Consider the following 16,773-nt stretch of genomic DNA (forward strand, 5'->3'; position numbering starts at 1 on the left):
TGGTCTGGCTATATTTCATGGACGCGAGACACACAAAAAACTTCCATGCTGTTCTACCATCTTGGCTCTTCCCCAGTTTTTATATAGAGTGTGAAGTAGGAATCCAACTTCATTTTTTTCTTTTTTTTTTTTTTGCATGTGGATACCCGGGTGGCCAACCACTCTATGAAGAGACTGCCCTTTCCCCATTGAATGATCTTAGCATCCTTGTTGAAAATTACTTGGCCATGGATTATAGGCTTATTTATGGACTCAATTCTATCCCACTGGTTTATAGGCTTATCTTTGTGCTTGTTATCATACTATTTTGATTACTATAACTTTATGGTAAGTTTTGAAATCAAAAGTGTGAGACCTTATTCTTTTTCAATATTGTTTCGGTATATAGGGCCTTTTGCAATTCTGTATGAATTTGAGAATCAGTTTTTCCATTTCTGCAAAACAAGGCTGTTAGAGTTTTGATAAAGATTTCATTAAAATCATTACAGGATTTTGAACAGAGAAAATTATGTGACTAGAATTGTCTTAGACGACATTCTACAATATGGATAAAAAGAAGGAAAAGAGAGGAGTCTGGGAGACCATTTAAAAAGTTAGCACAACAGGAAGGCTCAGACCTATATTTTTGGAGTGAAGGAGAAGGGACAAATACCAGAGACTATGGAAGCAGACTTTAAGGGGCTGAAGTAATGGTCTGTTCGTTTAATGATTTGCACCCCATTGTTATACGCTCCAGGCCCTGAGGATGCTATAGTGAATAAGATGGATATGTTATTTTGCTTTCACGGACCTTGAACTCTAATGGGGCAGGAACAAGGGAACAATAAACAGTGAAATAAAGAGCAAACTGTGATCAGTGCTATGAAGAAAATGAACAAGCTGCTATTACAGAGATCACAGAGGAAGGCCTATTTTAGATAGGAAAGGTCTTGATGAAGAACAGCTATTTAAACAAGACCTGAATGATGAGGAGTTAGCCTCTGGGAAATGGGAGGCAGACAAAAGAAAGGATGTTAACCTAAGAAAACAAAATTATCAGAGGCTCTGAGAAAGGAAAGGAAAGGGAGGGAGATCTAGGGAGAAGTCAAAGAGGAATCCAAAGTTTGAACATGGGTAACTGAGTAAATTGTAGTGCTGTTAATACAACAGGCATGGAGGGAAAACCATGCATTCATTTATTTTCAGGTGGAAGATATTTAGCAGGTACTTGGAAATTTGGAACTAGAGCTGAGGAAAGAGGTCAGGCTTCAGGTTAAGTATATTGTAGTCAGCTGTATGGAGGATGAAACTCAGATGTAAGCTTGTATGAAAAACCAGTTATAGTGAAAGAGTTTAGGACTTAACGTTGAGGAGCTAGATTTAAGTCTTCTCTCTCTTATTGACTGGTAGTGATACTTCCGGCAATTTCTCTCTATAAGGTCACAAATCTCTATTTACTGTCTAGTTTGTTCTAATGATATATTTGTCTACCTTTATGACAATTATGATAGCTTTATAAGTCCTCAGTATCAGGTAGTCTAAGTCTTTGTTCTGTTTAAATCCTTTTTTGACTTTTCTAGCTTCTTGGTATTTCCACATGTATTAGTTTTCTATTGATGCCATAACAAATTACCACAAACTTAGTGGCTTAAAAACAACACAACTTTATTATCTTATACTTATGTGTTTAGAAATCCAGCAGAGGAGGTCTCAGAGGGCTAAGTTCAAGGAGTCAGCAGGGCTGTCTTCTTTCTGGAGGCTTTAGGACAGGATTCCTTTCCTTGTCTTTTCCAGCTCCTAGAGGCTGCCTGCATCCCTTGGCACCTAACCCCCTTTCTCAGTCTTTTGTGTGTGTGTGCTGATTAGTCTGGTTTAGCAATTTGACTGATTTTTTTTTTTTAATCACCTTTTGGTCTCATTGATTTTTCTCTTTGTCATTGGATGTACTCTTGATAGATTTCTTTCTTTACATTATTTTGGTTTAATTTGCTCTTTTTTATTTAATAAGGTAGAATCTGAGGTCATTGATTTAAGAACTTTCTTTTTTTATTATGGGTATTACCTCCTAAGTTCTACTTTAGTGCTGTCTACAAATTTTGATATATAGTGCAAAATATTTTCTAGTTTTCCTTTTGATTTCTTCTTTGACCCATGGGTTATTTAGAATTGTATATTTTGATTTCAAATATTTGGACATTTTCCAGATGTTTTTCTGTTATTGATTTCTAATTTAATTTCATTGCAGTTAGAGAACATAGTTTTTGTATGCCTTAAATCCTTATAAATTTATTGAAACTTATTTTATGGCCCAGTGTATGGTCCATCTTGATAAATGTCTTATGTGTACTTGAAAAGAATTATATTCTTGTGTCTTGTAGTGATCTGTAAATGTCAGTTAAGATGGTTAATAGTGTTGTTTAGGTCTTTTATATTTTGTATGGTCTGAATGTTTGTGTCTACCCCTGAATTCATATGTTGAAATCTTAACCTCCAAAGGTGATGATGGTAGTAGTAGGTGGGGCCTTTAGGAGCCCTCATGAATAGGATTAGTACTCTAGGGGTACCTGGGTGCTTCAGTCGGTTAAGTGCCCAACTCTTGTTTTCAGGCCGAGGTCATGATTTTGTGGTTTGTGAGTTTGAGCCCCAAGTCGAGCTCTGTGCTGACAGTGTGGAGATGCTTCGGATTTTCTCTCACTCTGTCTCCTCTCTCTCTCTTTCCCCCTCTCAAAAATAAGTAAATAAACTTAAAAAAAAAAAAGGAGTAGTACTCTTACAAAAAGATACCCTCTATCAGATAAGGACACAGAAGGTGCTAGCCATAGACCATGAAGAGGGCCCTTATTCAACCATGCTGGCACCCTGATCTCAGACTTTCAGTCTCCAGAGCCCATGAGAATTAAATTTCAGTCATTTATAAGCTATACAGTCTGTGATGTTTTGTTACAGCAATCCAAATTGACTAAGCCAGTATCCTGGCCGATTTTCTCTCTACTTGTGCTATTATCATGAAGATTTTTAAAAAATCCCCCCCAAAAAGGATATGCCTATTTTTCCTTGAAGTTGTTTCAGTTTTTTTATCATTTATTTTGAAGCTCTGTTATTAGGTGCATAAAATATTTAGGACTTTTGTGTCCTCAATTGGCCCCTTTATAATTATGAAATGATCTTCTCTTTCCCTGGTAATATTATTTGCTCTGAAATCTATTTTATGTGATTATTATTTTAGCTGCTCCAGCTTTCTTTTGACTAGTGTTAGCATGATGTATCTTTTTCATCCTTTTACTTTTAACTTTGTGTCTTCATATTTTTGAAGTATAGTTTTTTTGTAGGTGAAATATAGTTGGGTCTTATTTTATTCAGCCAGTAAGACAAATTTTAATTGGGTTGTTTTGACTATTGCATTTAATGTTATTATTGATATGAGTTAAGTTTATGTCTGTCTTCTTGTTGTTTGTTTTCTATTTGTCTTATCTGTTCTTTGTGCCCTTTTTCCTATTATTCTACCTTATTTTGGATTGAGCATTATGCTTCCATTTTTTCCTCCTTTGTTGACTTTTTAGTTGTAAATCCTTTTCTCCCTTTGTTTTATGGCTATTTTAGGGTTTAAGTATATATCTTTAATTTATCACAGTCTATCTCCAAATGAATTATGCCATATCACTTACAGGATGCTTACAGTTAATTATAGAATACACTTTTCAATAATATACTTCCATGTCTCTCCTCACAACCGTTATGCTATTGTTGTCATACATTTTACTTACATATAGGCCACAAAACCCACAATAAATGATTACTGTTGTTGTTTAAACATTTGTTATCTTTTAAAAAGATTCAAATTATTAAAAAAAAAACCAACACCTCTATTGTTATTATTTCTAGTGTTCTTCATTCTTAGTGTACATCTATATTTCCAGAAATATGGAGTCATTTTCTGCCTATCATATGGACTTCCTTTAACATTTCTTGTAGTGCAAGTCTTCTGGTTATGGTCTTTTAGCTTCTGTGCATCTGAAAAAAATATATTATCTTGAGTTTTGAAAGATATTATTTGCTGGGTATAGAATTCTAGGTTTTTAGCTTTTTGTTCTGTACTTCAAAGATGTTGGTCCGCTGTCTTTTTCTTGCACGATTTCTGAGAAGAAATTTGTCATCTCTTGTTTCTCCATATATAGCATGTGTTTCCCCCACTGGCTGCTGTTAAGATTTTGCTTATCACTGGTTTTTAGTAATTGTATTATGAAATATCTTGGTGTAGTTTTCTTCATGTTTCTGGTGGTTCTAAGGTTTCTAAGGTTCTAAGGTTCTGGTGGTTCTTCATGTTTCTAAGGTTCATTGAGCTTGTCAAATCTGTGGGTTTATGATTTTCATCAAATTTTGAAAATACCATATTTCTTCAACTGTCTTTTCTGATACCCTTCCCCAAACCCTTCTTTCTCCTCTCCAACTACAAGTATATTAGGCTGCTTAAAGGTTTGCCGTAGCTTATTGATTCTCTTTTCTTTTTTATTTAAAAACTTTTTTTTATTTTTAGAGAGAAAAACATTTTTTTATTTTGAGAGAGAGTGTGCATGAGCACGTGCAAGCTGGGGACTGGGGCAAAGGGAAAGGGAGAGAGAATACCAAGCAGGCTCAATGCTCAGCATGGAGGAGCCTGACACAGAGCTCAGTTCCATGACCTTGGGATCATGACCTGAGCCTAAGTCAAGAGTCAGACACTCAACCAATTGAGCCACCTAGGCACCCCCTTTTCTTTTTAAATCCTTTTTCTCTCTATAATTCATCTTGGAAATTTCATATTGTGTGTCTTCAGGTTCACTAACGCTTTCTTCTACAATGTCTATTCTTCTGTTAATCCCATCTAGTGTATTTTTCACCTTAGAGACTGCTTGCTTTTTTTTAATTTTTAATGTTTTATTTTTAAAGGGGAGAGAGACAGGGTGTGAGTGGGAGAGGGACAGAGAGAGAGAGGAAGACACAGAATCCAAAGCAGACTCCAGGCTCTGAGCTGTCAGCACAGTGCCTGACGCGGGCCTCAAACTCACAAGCTGTGAAATCATGACATGAGCTGAAGTCAGATGCTCAACCGACAGAGCCACCCAGGTGCCCCTAGAGATTGTTATTTTCATCTCTAAAAGTCAGATGTAGAAAATTTTTATAACTTCCTTGTCTCTACTTAATTTTTTCAATATATTACCATAAAATAACTGTTTTAATGTTCTTGTCTGCTAATTCTAACATCTGTGTCAGTGATTGGTTAGTTTTAGTGATGGATTTTTCTCTTAGTTGTGGGTCATATTTTTGTTTCTTGACATGCCTTGTAATATCTGATTTAATGGCAGATGTTGTGAATTTCAATTTATTGGGTGCTGAATATTTTTGTATTTCTATAAACATCTGAATTTTTATTTGAGATGCAGTTAAATTACTTTAAAATTGTTAGATCCTTTTGGATATTTTATTTTTTGGCAGCACCAAAGCAGCATTTAATCTAGGGCTAATTACTCTCCAGTACTAAGGCAATGCTTCCAAGTACTCTACCTCATTGAATTGGGAGGTTTCTAGTTGGCCTGATATGAATAGCCACTATTCCTGGCCCTTTGCGAATGCCCAGTACTTTTCCTTCTAATGCTGAGACGGTTTGTTCTTTTCTTGACCTTGGGTGCAGGTATGCACTGATCAGCACTATTGAATTATTAAGGAAGACCCTCCGCAGATCTCTGGGATTCTCTATGTTGTTATCTTATCTCCCATATCTGAGTTGTGAACTCTAGCTGTCTTGTTTTTCTTGGACTTAGAGCTCCTGCAGTTCCTCTTTTATTGCCATGGCCTGTAAGTCCTCTGAAGATAATAAGCTGGGGCAAATCTTGTTCATTTTCCATCTCTGAGGCATCATTCTCCTTCATTGCCTAATATCCAGTATCTTGAAAACTGTTGTTTTATATATTTTGTCTAGCTCCTTTTTGTTGTTGTTGTTGGTGGTGGTGGTGGTCAGGTGGGAGAGTAAATATGGTCCTTGTTACCATATCTTGGCTGGATTCAGAAGTTCCCCAAGGCTCTAACCTTCATAGTCACTTCACATTTTGAGAAGAGGAAGAGAAACATTCCGAGAGTCTATAACCAGTTGCCTCTGGTACAACCAGTCTGTAAAATGAAGTGTGACTGTTGTTTAATCTGCCTACTTAATACTTATTAAACACCCAAAATATTATAAAGGTTTGTTGTGAATAGTGATTTATAGATTGTTTGGGCCAGACTTCAGAGCTCTGGGGTTTCCTTTAAACATGCCAGTGACATTTTCAAAACACAGGGGCCATTGATAGATTGCAAATCAGTTTTCACTCTTACTGGGTAGTCATTCTGAAAACTTGGTTCTGCTTCTACTTTTGTCATCTGGGTAAGGTTGCAATTAAGGCAAATTTACTCTCTAAAAATATTAGTACTATGTATGACCCCCTAAAATAGGCAATTTACTGTGATTTCAGGGTTTATTTCTGGGACACTAAATACCTTTCTAGTCCAACTCCAAGCAGTGCAATGTGATTCTTGCTTATCTTATTCTTAAAAATTTATTTGAAATTGAAGGGGAAGCTCCTGCAACCATATTTGCATGGAAAGAAAAGATCAGCATTTTAATTAAAGCAAAGGAAAGAGAGGACTTAAGAAAGCTGAAAATATTCATAGACAAAATATATTTTTAAGCACTTACTATGGGTATAGCATTTTTTCCGGCAATGCGGTGACAAAAGAATGTGTTAGCTACTTTTCATCTTTATGTACCTCTGTGAATGTCATAGATTTAGTCTTAAAAACAAGTCTTATTTAATAGTAATTTATCCCCCCACTTTTTAAAAGTAATCTCTATGCCCAAAGTGAGACTTGGAAGTCTTGAACTCAAGACCCCAACTAAGATCAAGAGTCACATGCTCTACTGACAGCCAGGCAAGTGCCCCTGTTCCCCCCACCGCCCCCCCCCTTTTTTTTAAGTTTATTTATTTATTTTGAGAGAGAGGGAGAGAATCCAACGCAGGCTCTTCATTGTCAGAGCAGAGCCTGATGGGGGGCTCAAACTTGCAAACTGTGAGATCAGGAGCTGAGCTGAAGTTGAATGCTTAACCAACTGAGCCACCCAGTTGCCCCTGTTTTCCCCTTCTTAAAATGAGTCTCATGTAACTGCCCATCAAAACTTTGGTTAACATGAAGTAATTGGTGTTATGTCAGTGTCATATAATTTCAGATAAAAACAGAGAATCTTGGGATGCCTGGCTGGCTCAGTCAAGGGAGCATGTGACTCTTGATCTCAGGATTGTGAGTTTGAGCCCCAGATTGGGTGTAGAGATTACTTAAAACCTAAAAAAAAAAAAAAAAAAAAAAAAAATTAAGTAAAAAACAGAATCTTGCTGGTATAGGTAACTTGAATAGCCTGTATAATTTCTTTCAGGTTTTTTGAGATACTGAAAATAGCTTTTTCTTCTTTAATTTACTGGGACCTAGGGTGATCCAGTAAGTAGCTTACAGTTTAGTTTTGGAGATAAATATTATAAATAACAGAAAAAACAAGGTAGGACTGTTAAGTGCCACATTTGAGCGGCATAGATCCTAAGTGTTATAGGATTTTATTGTATAGAAAGGTACCTGAGCTGAGCTATCACAATCTGGACAGGTAGCTAGGACTGAGAAGTATTCTGAGGTGGGAGGCAGTGGATATAAATGTTCAGTGGCCAGAATGTTGGCTGTATGTTGTGGATATTGTACAGTGAGAGACTCTTCTATCAGAGAGTAGTTGGAGATGAGGTAGGAAAAATAGGTGAGGGTCAGATCTAAGATCTTGAGTTCTTTGAATTTGTACTTTATACAGAGATGGCAGTGAAAATGAGAAGGGTCATTGAAGAGACTCTGTAATGGAGAAAGCCAAGGACCTGATGACCAAATGTGAGGATTGAGAGGGAAAAGTAGAGGTTTTGAGCTAAGAGTTATTATTATTACAAATAGAAAAGTCAGAAGAGAGAGCTTAAATGAAGTGATGCCAAAGATCCCTGGGGCTTTTTCTAAAAATTCCCAATTTCTCTGTGTGGCTCCTGACTGGATAGCACTTTCCCTATGGTCCTTTGCCCTCAATTGTTGAGCCTGGCAGAATGAAATCAAGTTTGGAAGGGCATTTCCAGGTCATGAAGCCACCTGGCGTAATTTTTCATTTTACAGATAAGCAAATCAAAGGCTTCAGATATTGTGACTTCCCTTAAGACCACACAGCTTGGCTGGTTTTTTGCTACTGTTTTCTGAAATTCCTTCAGCAAATACTGTTGGTGAAGTGAGCCTTGTGTTTCCCCACCATAATTCAATTAGTGTTTGACATGATTCGCAAATAGTTTTTTCACCTTCAAAAATCAAATATATTAATAGTTAAAGTATCTCCTTCTTAGTGGTCTGATTTTTTTCCTTTATCCATACATGTAGTAGCAAACTTCGTAGCAGTATACTATGGGCGTTAATGCCAAACTCGTTTTGAATGTAATGAGTCTGCTCTCATGAAAAGTGCCTGAGCTGTTTGAGAAGGAATGATTTATAACATTAATTTAGGTCTGGAGCTATTCTTACTGAGAGTCCTTTCTAGAATTTTTTAAATGAACGAGATGTGGACGGAGATCAGTAAAGGATTTGCTTCCTTTCTTTGCTTCTCTAAACGCTATTCCTTATTCATGCGTGGAACCCTAAATTCTCCTCCCTCATAACCTGCAGGAGAATGAGATTAGCTCATTAGCTAATGGAGCTGAAAAAGTGAACTCTTCTGCTTTAAGATGTCTCACCCAGTACTACACCTCAGCTGGAACCTGGGGAGAGCGCCTTCTCTTTCGCCTCCCAAGCCTCTTTCCTTATCTTAGCCCTTGACTCTCTCCCTTCCCCCTTCCCTCCGCCTGCATCGCACACTTCCTTGCTTGGGGTCATGCACCCCAGGCGCCCCCTCCTTTATTTATTTAGGGCCGCGAGGCTGCATCCAGCTTACAGCTGCGCTGCGGTCCACCGCCTCCTAAAGCCCGGGGCGGAGCTGAGTGAGCATTAGCCCCGCCCTCAGTTGTGGGCGGGGCCGGCGGCCGAGACGGTTCCGTTTATTTGTGTGGGCGGGGCCTCCTGCGGGGGGCGGAACTAGGAGGTCGGGCCAAGGCAGGGAGGGTGGCTGGGCCAGCTGGGGGCGAGAGGCGCGGCGCCGAGGCTCGTTGATTGTGGCGCAGCTGTGGTGGCGTTTCCCACTCGCTATGCGTCGGGCGAGGATCTCCGAAGGTAAGTATGGGGAAGGGTCTGGGCGTAGCGAGAGCCAGGTGGAGGTACCCCCGCGGGCGCGTTTGAGTCAGGTGTTGTTTGGAACCGCCCCTGTGCTACTTCCGTGCGTAGTAGGAGCGCGTGGTACGAGTGGGCGGCCTCCTGGCGTGAACCCCCAGAGGGAGAGGCGCAGGTCTGTCTCTAGTTTTGCAGCACTTGTTCACGGCATTAGCTCCAGGACAGAAAGCATTTGCGTTGCTCTACACACCTCCCCAAATCTCGAGAGACCTCAGGTACTGAGGTTTTTGTGTTCTTTAAAATGCGTTTCTAGTTCGTGGTTCACGACTGGAGGAGAAAGTCGATAGTGAACTTGTAGTGTAGCTTTATTTTGACTTCATGTTAGTCAGTTTGCAAGAACTGTAAGAGTGCGACTGGCAATGGGACTGTTATTTAAACAAGAGGCAGCGTATTGTGGAGATTATTGTGGAGTATTTGAAGCTAGAATGCCTGAGTTTGAATCTACCTGTTAATTGTGAAAAGTTGGGCAGGTTGCCTAATTCCTTTATGACTTTGTTTCTGCATACATAAAATGAGGATAATGATAGTTCCGTCCTTTTAGGATTGTTATGAGATTAAATCAGTTAATACTTAGTTCCACCTGGCGCATAGCCCACAATAACGTTGGCTGTTTTCTTTATTATGCATTCAGATGGGCTTTAATCTAACAAAGCCGTCAACACCGGAAAACCTTTCCGCAGAGTTGTTGATAGAAATGCTTGCAGATTCCTTTGGAATTTCAAAGGCTGAATCCCACCATAAGGTCTCATTATTTTTCTCATTTACCAGAGATGTGATCATCCACCTGGTTTCAAATCTAATCCACTCTCAAATGATAAAGAAGCCTTAAGAGTCTTGAAGGCTGTTCTTAAACGGGGATGAGAAAAGGCAGCACTTGCAGAGTGTAGCCTCATTTTAAACACCAAGCTCTGGCAGGTTTGTTTAAAAGAAGGTCGTATCCCTTTTACACAGAACTGACAAGTTGTGTTACTTGGGACTGGTGCTTATTTGTACTATTATTGGAAAAGGAGGTAAACCAGAGTACCCAAATATATAAATAAACTAAACATCATAGGAACCATAACTAGCCACCTAGAATCTCAGATCGAAAGGAATGTGAAAAATCACAACAGCTGCCCTTTACAGATAAAGATGAGGCCCCAGGACCCAGAATCAATAAAAGGCATAGCTTAGACTAGAATTCAGCTCTTCTGAACAATAAATTATAAAATCAAAGAATGATACTACTTCTGGTTTCGATAATTATACTATTTTTATTTTTGACAGTTTTATGGTGCTGTGAATGGTTTTCCTCTCTGTAGCATCCTCCTTAGTAGCTTAATTGCATGATTCATAATCATTCTTTAGCACCTTTGATTTAAATCTCAAGTCTCAAAGTTGCTACATCAATGATTGCTTTGAGAACAAGATGATTGTCTTCCTAAGCTTTGTATAAACATGTTCTAACAGTGCTTTGGTTTTGTTGTTTTAAAATGTAGTCTTTTTCTCCCATGTAGGGAACATAAACAGCCAGTATAAACAAATTGACCTACTAGGCAGTTTGTTATCTCTGTGTTTCTGGTGAAGTTTTCTTGATTGGGTAGGATAGAGTCAGGAAGTGGAACACTGAATGCTAGCCCAAGAAAATAGGACTGGGTCACCAAAGAGATATACTGCAATTGCTGCTGACTTCAAAAGCATCATAGGGTGACTGTTTGAAGATACTGGTGTTTACTTGCTGACTCCTCTCAGGCTTCTTGCGTAGTTCACTCCCTTACCTCTAGGTATTTGTTTAGATGTCACACTCTCAGTAAGACCCTCCTAATTAAAATTCCATACAACCCCATTCTTCCTGTAATATATATTTATCTCTTTATTTACTTGTTCATTATCTCTTGTCTGCCATTAGAGGGTAAGTTCCATGAGGGCTGGGGTACTTGCCAGTTGCATTCACTGCTGTGTCTTAGGTCCCTGGAAACAGTGCCTGGCACCAGAACGTGTTAGATGTGTGCATCTGATGCAGACATTTTCAGCTAAGGCTAGTAATTACTTAAGCCAATTCACTGTCATTTTGCCACACTCTCCCCTCCACCCAATTCTAGTTATTTCTAGGAAATAACCTAGGAATAAAACCTTGTTACCTAGGAATAAAACCTTGTTACCTAGGAATAAAACCTTGAGGCAGTGTTAATGCCTCCTTCTACCTGGCATTCCACATGCAAATAGCAATTGACAAATTTGTCCTGTCAATTTTTTGCAAACTTGCCATTCTTATTGTTGCCAAACCCCTCTTTCTTCAAGCCCTCCTCTATTTCATTCCATTTTCTACACCTATAGCCTTTCAGGTTCCCTTTTCAAATGCCTTTACATCTTCATCTAGAGAATTAAATCCAGAGTGAGAAGCCTGGCATTCAGAGTTCTCTTTGTGATCTCAAATGCACTTTTCTAGCCTCTGTTTCCTATATGTAAGAAAAGTGATTTCTAATTTATGCTTGTAAATATGAAAATAAAATAAGGCTTTAATGATAATGCCCTGTAAAAGCACAAAGTGAATGTTGCTTCTTGACTGTTTCTCTTTCTGTTTTTATGGAGTGAGTCTTTCCCTGCAAGGAGGCAGGAATTCAGACAAATGGGACGAATGGCTATTCCCTATTTGTTCTGAGGACTTTGGCTGCCCTTTCTGCTTTGAGTGCCCAGCCTTCAGGTTCTTCCTTCACCACCACCCCAGAAACCTAGATAAGTTCAGTTGGAAGTGGTTTTATTCTTCCTCTGAATTCTAGAAGCTTTTATACATTTTTTTTAAAGTTTATTTTATTTTAGAGAGTGTGCATGCACGCGTGCGCGCAAGTGGGGAGGGGCAGAGAGAGAGAGAGAGAGAGAGAGAGAGAGAGAAAGAGAATCCTAAGCAGGCCCTGTGCCGTGAGCACAGAGCCTGATGCTGGTCTGTCTCATGAAGCAGGAGATAATGACCTGAGCCGAAATCAAGAATTGATGCTTAACTGACTGAGCCACCCAAGTGCCCCTAGAATCTTTTCATACTTTGAGAGAATTTATCACAGTCTACTTTGAATTGTAATTCTTTGGTCATTTATCTTTTTCTTTTTTGCTACATACAAGCTCCTGGAGGACAAGAATCATACACACACAAATTCTAGTTCCTTTTTTTAAGAAAAAATAAGACACTCACTTCTTTGTTTCTTTAAATAAAGATGAACTTAAAGTTCTATTTTATAGGTCTTTAAATCATTAAATATTGAGCTTCAGTCACTTCTACAGTATGAGTAATTAAGAAAGAAGGCAGGGTGAAATTTAGTACTACATAAAAAGATCCAAATGAAGATAATATCTGGATTCATAAGGGAAGAGCTGTAGGGAGAACAGCATGTCCAACACCCACATAGCTGGACAGGCAGAAGTTTAAAAAGATACACAAACTCACTCAGGAAACCATTAGGACAAGACACACTTTATGGAGCAACATCAGCTTTGGATTTTTCTTGTGGGGAATTACTTCTAAGCTTTATTTTGTTTTTGCATCTCTGTGCACAAATAATACTGTCTCCCTGCTTTGTTTTCTGTGCTGGATAAGACTGAACATTTTCTCTTCCTCTTTCTGGTCTGAAAGTAGTTACCTTCTTTCCTTTCATTGTTTAATAAAATGTTCATACTTTTTTCTTATTTTCCTGGTATATGGAGATGACACATGCCAGAAGCTTTTTGTTCTTCAGAGAAAGGTGATATATAACTTGAATTTATCTACTGTTAGAAGCTATTGGTTTTATTTGATATCAGCATGTGGTTTAGTATATTTTGTTTCATTTTATTACAGACATATCCTTGCACATACTCCAGTTGTGTGAATGCTTTTATTTTACTTGTGACTTTTTCTCCTAAATTAAAACTTGTGTCTCTAAAGTCTACAGACATTTCTGAAATTTAATTTTTTCTCTTATTGCCTCTCAAACCTCAACTGGAGTTTACCCATTGTAGGGCATGCATTAGCCTAACTTACTTTTTTTGTTGATTTTGAGTACTTTTAGGTGTCAACTAAATTTATTTTACCACTCCTAGGATGAAGCTGTGGTTTCTGTTGGTAGGAAAAGAGTTGGTAGGGAAAATATATGTATAAGTCACAATTTTTTAAATGTTAGAACTTTAAGGTAAAATGTTGCTTATGTTTTTACTAATAAATAGCTAATATAAGGTCAGGATTTAAAGGTAATGTGCGACAATTTATTGTTTAAGTGGTACTGTGATTTAAATATTTTTTAATTTTGATTCTAAGTTTTGTCCTTTGGGAAATTTCTTATGTGCTAACCAGTAAAGTTTTACTGTCAGAAAAAGAATCTTGAAACCAAATATTTGCTTTGGAGTAAGGTTTCCTTTATCACACTGTATAAGCATCTGTGTTTATCCTGAGTTTTCCTTATTTTTAAAAAGCCTGGTTAAGGGTGCTTATCAGATAGGACCTTTCATACAAATAGTAAAAGTTGTGGCAGAGCCTAATTACATATCTCTAGCACATGGTTAACACTTTGTGTCTGTTAAATAAATAAATCTATGCTTTTCAGGAGGATTTTGTTAAGATACTGTAGCATATTAGTATATTTAATAATGGAATTGATCTAAGGATGCCTGGGTAGCTCAGTTGGTTAAGCATCCAGTTCTTGATTTCACCTCAGGTCATGATCTCAGTTTGTGGGTTCAGGCCCCGCATTGGGCTCAGTGCTGATGGTGTGGAACCTGCTTGGGATTCTCTCTCTCTCCCTCTCTGTCTGCTTGCTCTCTCTCAAAATACACCTAAACATTTTTTTTTAAAAAAATGGAATTGATCTAGTAAAGAGGGAGAAATTGATGATTCAGGAGACTGATTTAGGAATGATGATCTGTTGGCTACTTTGAAGATCTCGCACACTTTAGCATATTGGAATTTTTACAAACTCCCTCCACCTGTTTGTTGAAAGAATAAATTAAATGTGTATCAATAAGTGTGTAGCAGTACATAAGTCACAATATCTACACTCTGGTCATAGAGGTTCTCAATAAATAACATGCAGTCTTAGATGATTATAAATGCTAAAATGGCAAGAACCAGGATGATGACAAGATTGCTTTGGGAAAGGAGCACTGTAGTTAGGGTGGTCTTGAAGGCTTGTTGCAGGAAGTGGCATTGGAACAAAGACCTCATTGGGAAGAGGGGACACAGGTACAAGAGATGAGGTGGGAGAGTGCTCTGTGTGTGAGAACTAGGAAGTGGGCTGTTCCTACGGGAGCCTAGTAAGTGGTGGGTTAGGAGGCACTGGTGGGATGCTGCTGAAGAGGTAGGAAAAGGTTAGACCATTCAGGTGCTTATAGGCTGACAGCAATAATTCAGAGTTTGGATTCTAAGAGCCGAGGGAAGCAATGGAAAGGGTTTAAGCAATGGGATGAAATTATCAGGTTTATAGGGATTAAGAAAATGACCCTGCCTACTGCAGGAATGAATAATGGATTGCAGGGGGTTAGAGAAGAAGTGGATATGTCAGGTTGGAGGTTCTCTAAAGATACTATGAAATGCGATATTGATTGTTGTCTTTTTGGGGAGGGGGTGGTAGTTGTTTTGTTTTTGGTTCCTCCTCAGTTCTCCCAATTTCCCCAGCCAAAACAAGGCTTCCTAGGGCCTGCAGTATTTTACCACTGCTAGTTCTGTATAAAATTCCACGTTTGTTTTCTCGTGCCTTATATAATCATCCATCCACCCATCACTCTGCCAGTGATCACAGTTGTCCAGGAATCATCCTTGGAAGTGTTCTGTATTCCCATCTTCTTGGAAGATACATTGGGAATGTGCCTTCCAATGGAAAAGCTTGGGAATCCAGGAAGAGGGCAGGTGTTCTGGCAATGGGGAGCCCAAGACAGTGACTTGAGGAGCCTGAGAAAGAGCAGAGCATTGCAGTTGCGCTCAACATCCCTACCCTGTCAGTTCTGGAACCAGTGGAGGGACATGTTATCAGTTGGAGCAAATTTAGGACCTTCTTCCTTATCCTGGCAGCTTTGAGTCTAGTACTGGAGAACAGGACTGTCAGCTGTTACTTTTACCTCATTCAGTCCTTTTTTAAACTATCTGTATTAAATGAGCTAGTTTCAGAGAACCAACAGACTCCTGTAACTTTTGTCAAGGTTTTTGGATACTCCTGTCAAGGTGTTGGTCACAGATTATTTTTCTGTATTGTGTCCCAACATTGAATACTCTACACATATTTTATTTCTAATTCTTTTATCACTTTTTAAAATCACTTTTATCTATCAAGAAACAATAAATAGAAGGTACCTCAAATAAGAAATGTGATAAACTTTGGAAAAACTAGGACTGCTTTGTGATTATAAAGTGAGGGAAAAATCAAATGGGGGTGGAGTGGGAATTAGAGGAAGGATATATTAGGAAGGAAAACAGGAAAAGTTGTAACTGATTCATCATGTTGATATGTGTAGGGAGAATGTTACTATGCATCTTCCATTGGCACATCCTATTAGATTTTTAATCTGTTCTGCAGTGAATTTAATTTATAGATGTGACAAAGATGTGCTTTGTTTCTTTTGGATGTGTTTGGAGCTAGTATTCTGAGAGGCAGAAATAAACAGATACAGATTATGTACTATTACAGTAGGCTTTCACTAAAGTAACTAATTAGCAGTAAGAATTTCCTAAGGTCCTTTTAATGTGGTTTAAAATGAAACCCAACTTTCTTGGCCTGTCTTCTCAGGAATAATTCTTGCCCCCACCCCCATGCGATTCCTTTTCATATTCTCTGGGTCAGTCCCCATTTTCCAAACCAATCCCTATGTATATGGATTTTGTTTTGTCTCTTCCTTTGTCAGTTCCCTCCTTTGGAAACCTTGTTTCCAAACACCGACCACCCAGTCCTTGTCCCCCTGCTGGAGGAAATTTGTAGCTCTTCCAGGTCTGATTCCTGCCATTTGAAACGGGATTGTTCTTAATTTCCCTTTATGACTTGGTGTGAATCACTGAACTCCTCTCTACCGTATTAGTTAAGAGTGGTTACTGATACTTATAAATATATCTATCTCATAACTTGGGTAGGGTCTACTAGTCAGTACCAAACAGTATCCGTGATGTGTGAAAGAAACAGGGTTAAGAACTTTTCTGCTTAGGGGTACCTGGGTAGCTCAGTCAGTTAAGCATCCGACTTTGGCTCAGGTCATGATCTCGTGGTTGGTGAGTTTGAGCCCCGCATCTGACTTTCTGCTGTCAGCACAGAGCCTGCTTTGGATCATCTGTCTCTCCCCTGCTTGCACACACGTGCACACTTGTGCACGCACTTGCTCTCAAGAATAAACACTTAAAAAACAGAACTTCACTGCTTAAATTTAGAGGTAAAAGCAGAAGAATCTTTGGATTTTCTCTAAAACATTTTTTTGGCTGTCTGAAACAAAGTTGGACAAGATCCAGGACAGTAATTGCATAAAATGGACAAAAAG

The 16,773-nt window shown here is 38.5% G+C and overlaps 1 protein-coding gene across 4 annotated transcripts in view; it reads left to right on the top strand.

Annotated features, from left to right (window-relative positions):
* Nucleotides 1-16,773, top strand: part of LOC122496028 (serine/threonine-protein kinase Sgk3) — a 142,572-nt gene that overhangs the window by 49,637 nt on the left and 76,162 nt on the right. The window contains exon 1 of one of the 4 annotated variants that reach the window (XM_043602216.1): nucleotides 9,101-9,258. The exons of 2 other annotated variants lie outside the window; for them this stretch is intronic. The gene's annotated coding sequence lies outside the window, so the exon portion shown is untranslated. Of the gene's footprint in view, nucleotides 1-9,100; nucleotides 9,259-16,773 lie in introns of those variants that run through there. One more of the 4 variants, XM_043602213.1, reaches the window with a different exon arrangement.

This window comes from Prionailurus bengalensis, chromosome F2 (assembly GCF_016509475.1).
Source record: "Prionailurus bengalensis isolate Pbe53 chromosome F2, Fcat_Pben_1.1_paternal_pri, whole genome shotgun sequence".
Lineage (NCBI taxonomy): Eukaryota > Metazoa > Chordata > Mammalia > Carnivora > Felidae > Prionailurus > Prionailurus bengalensis.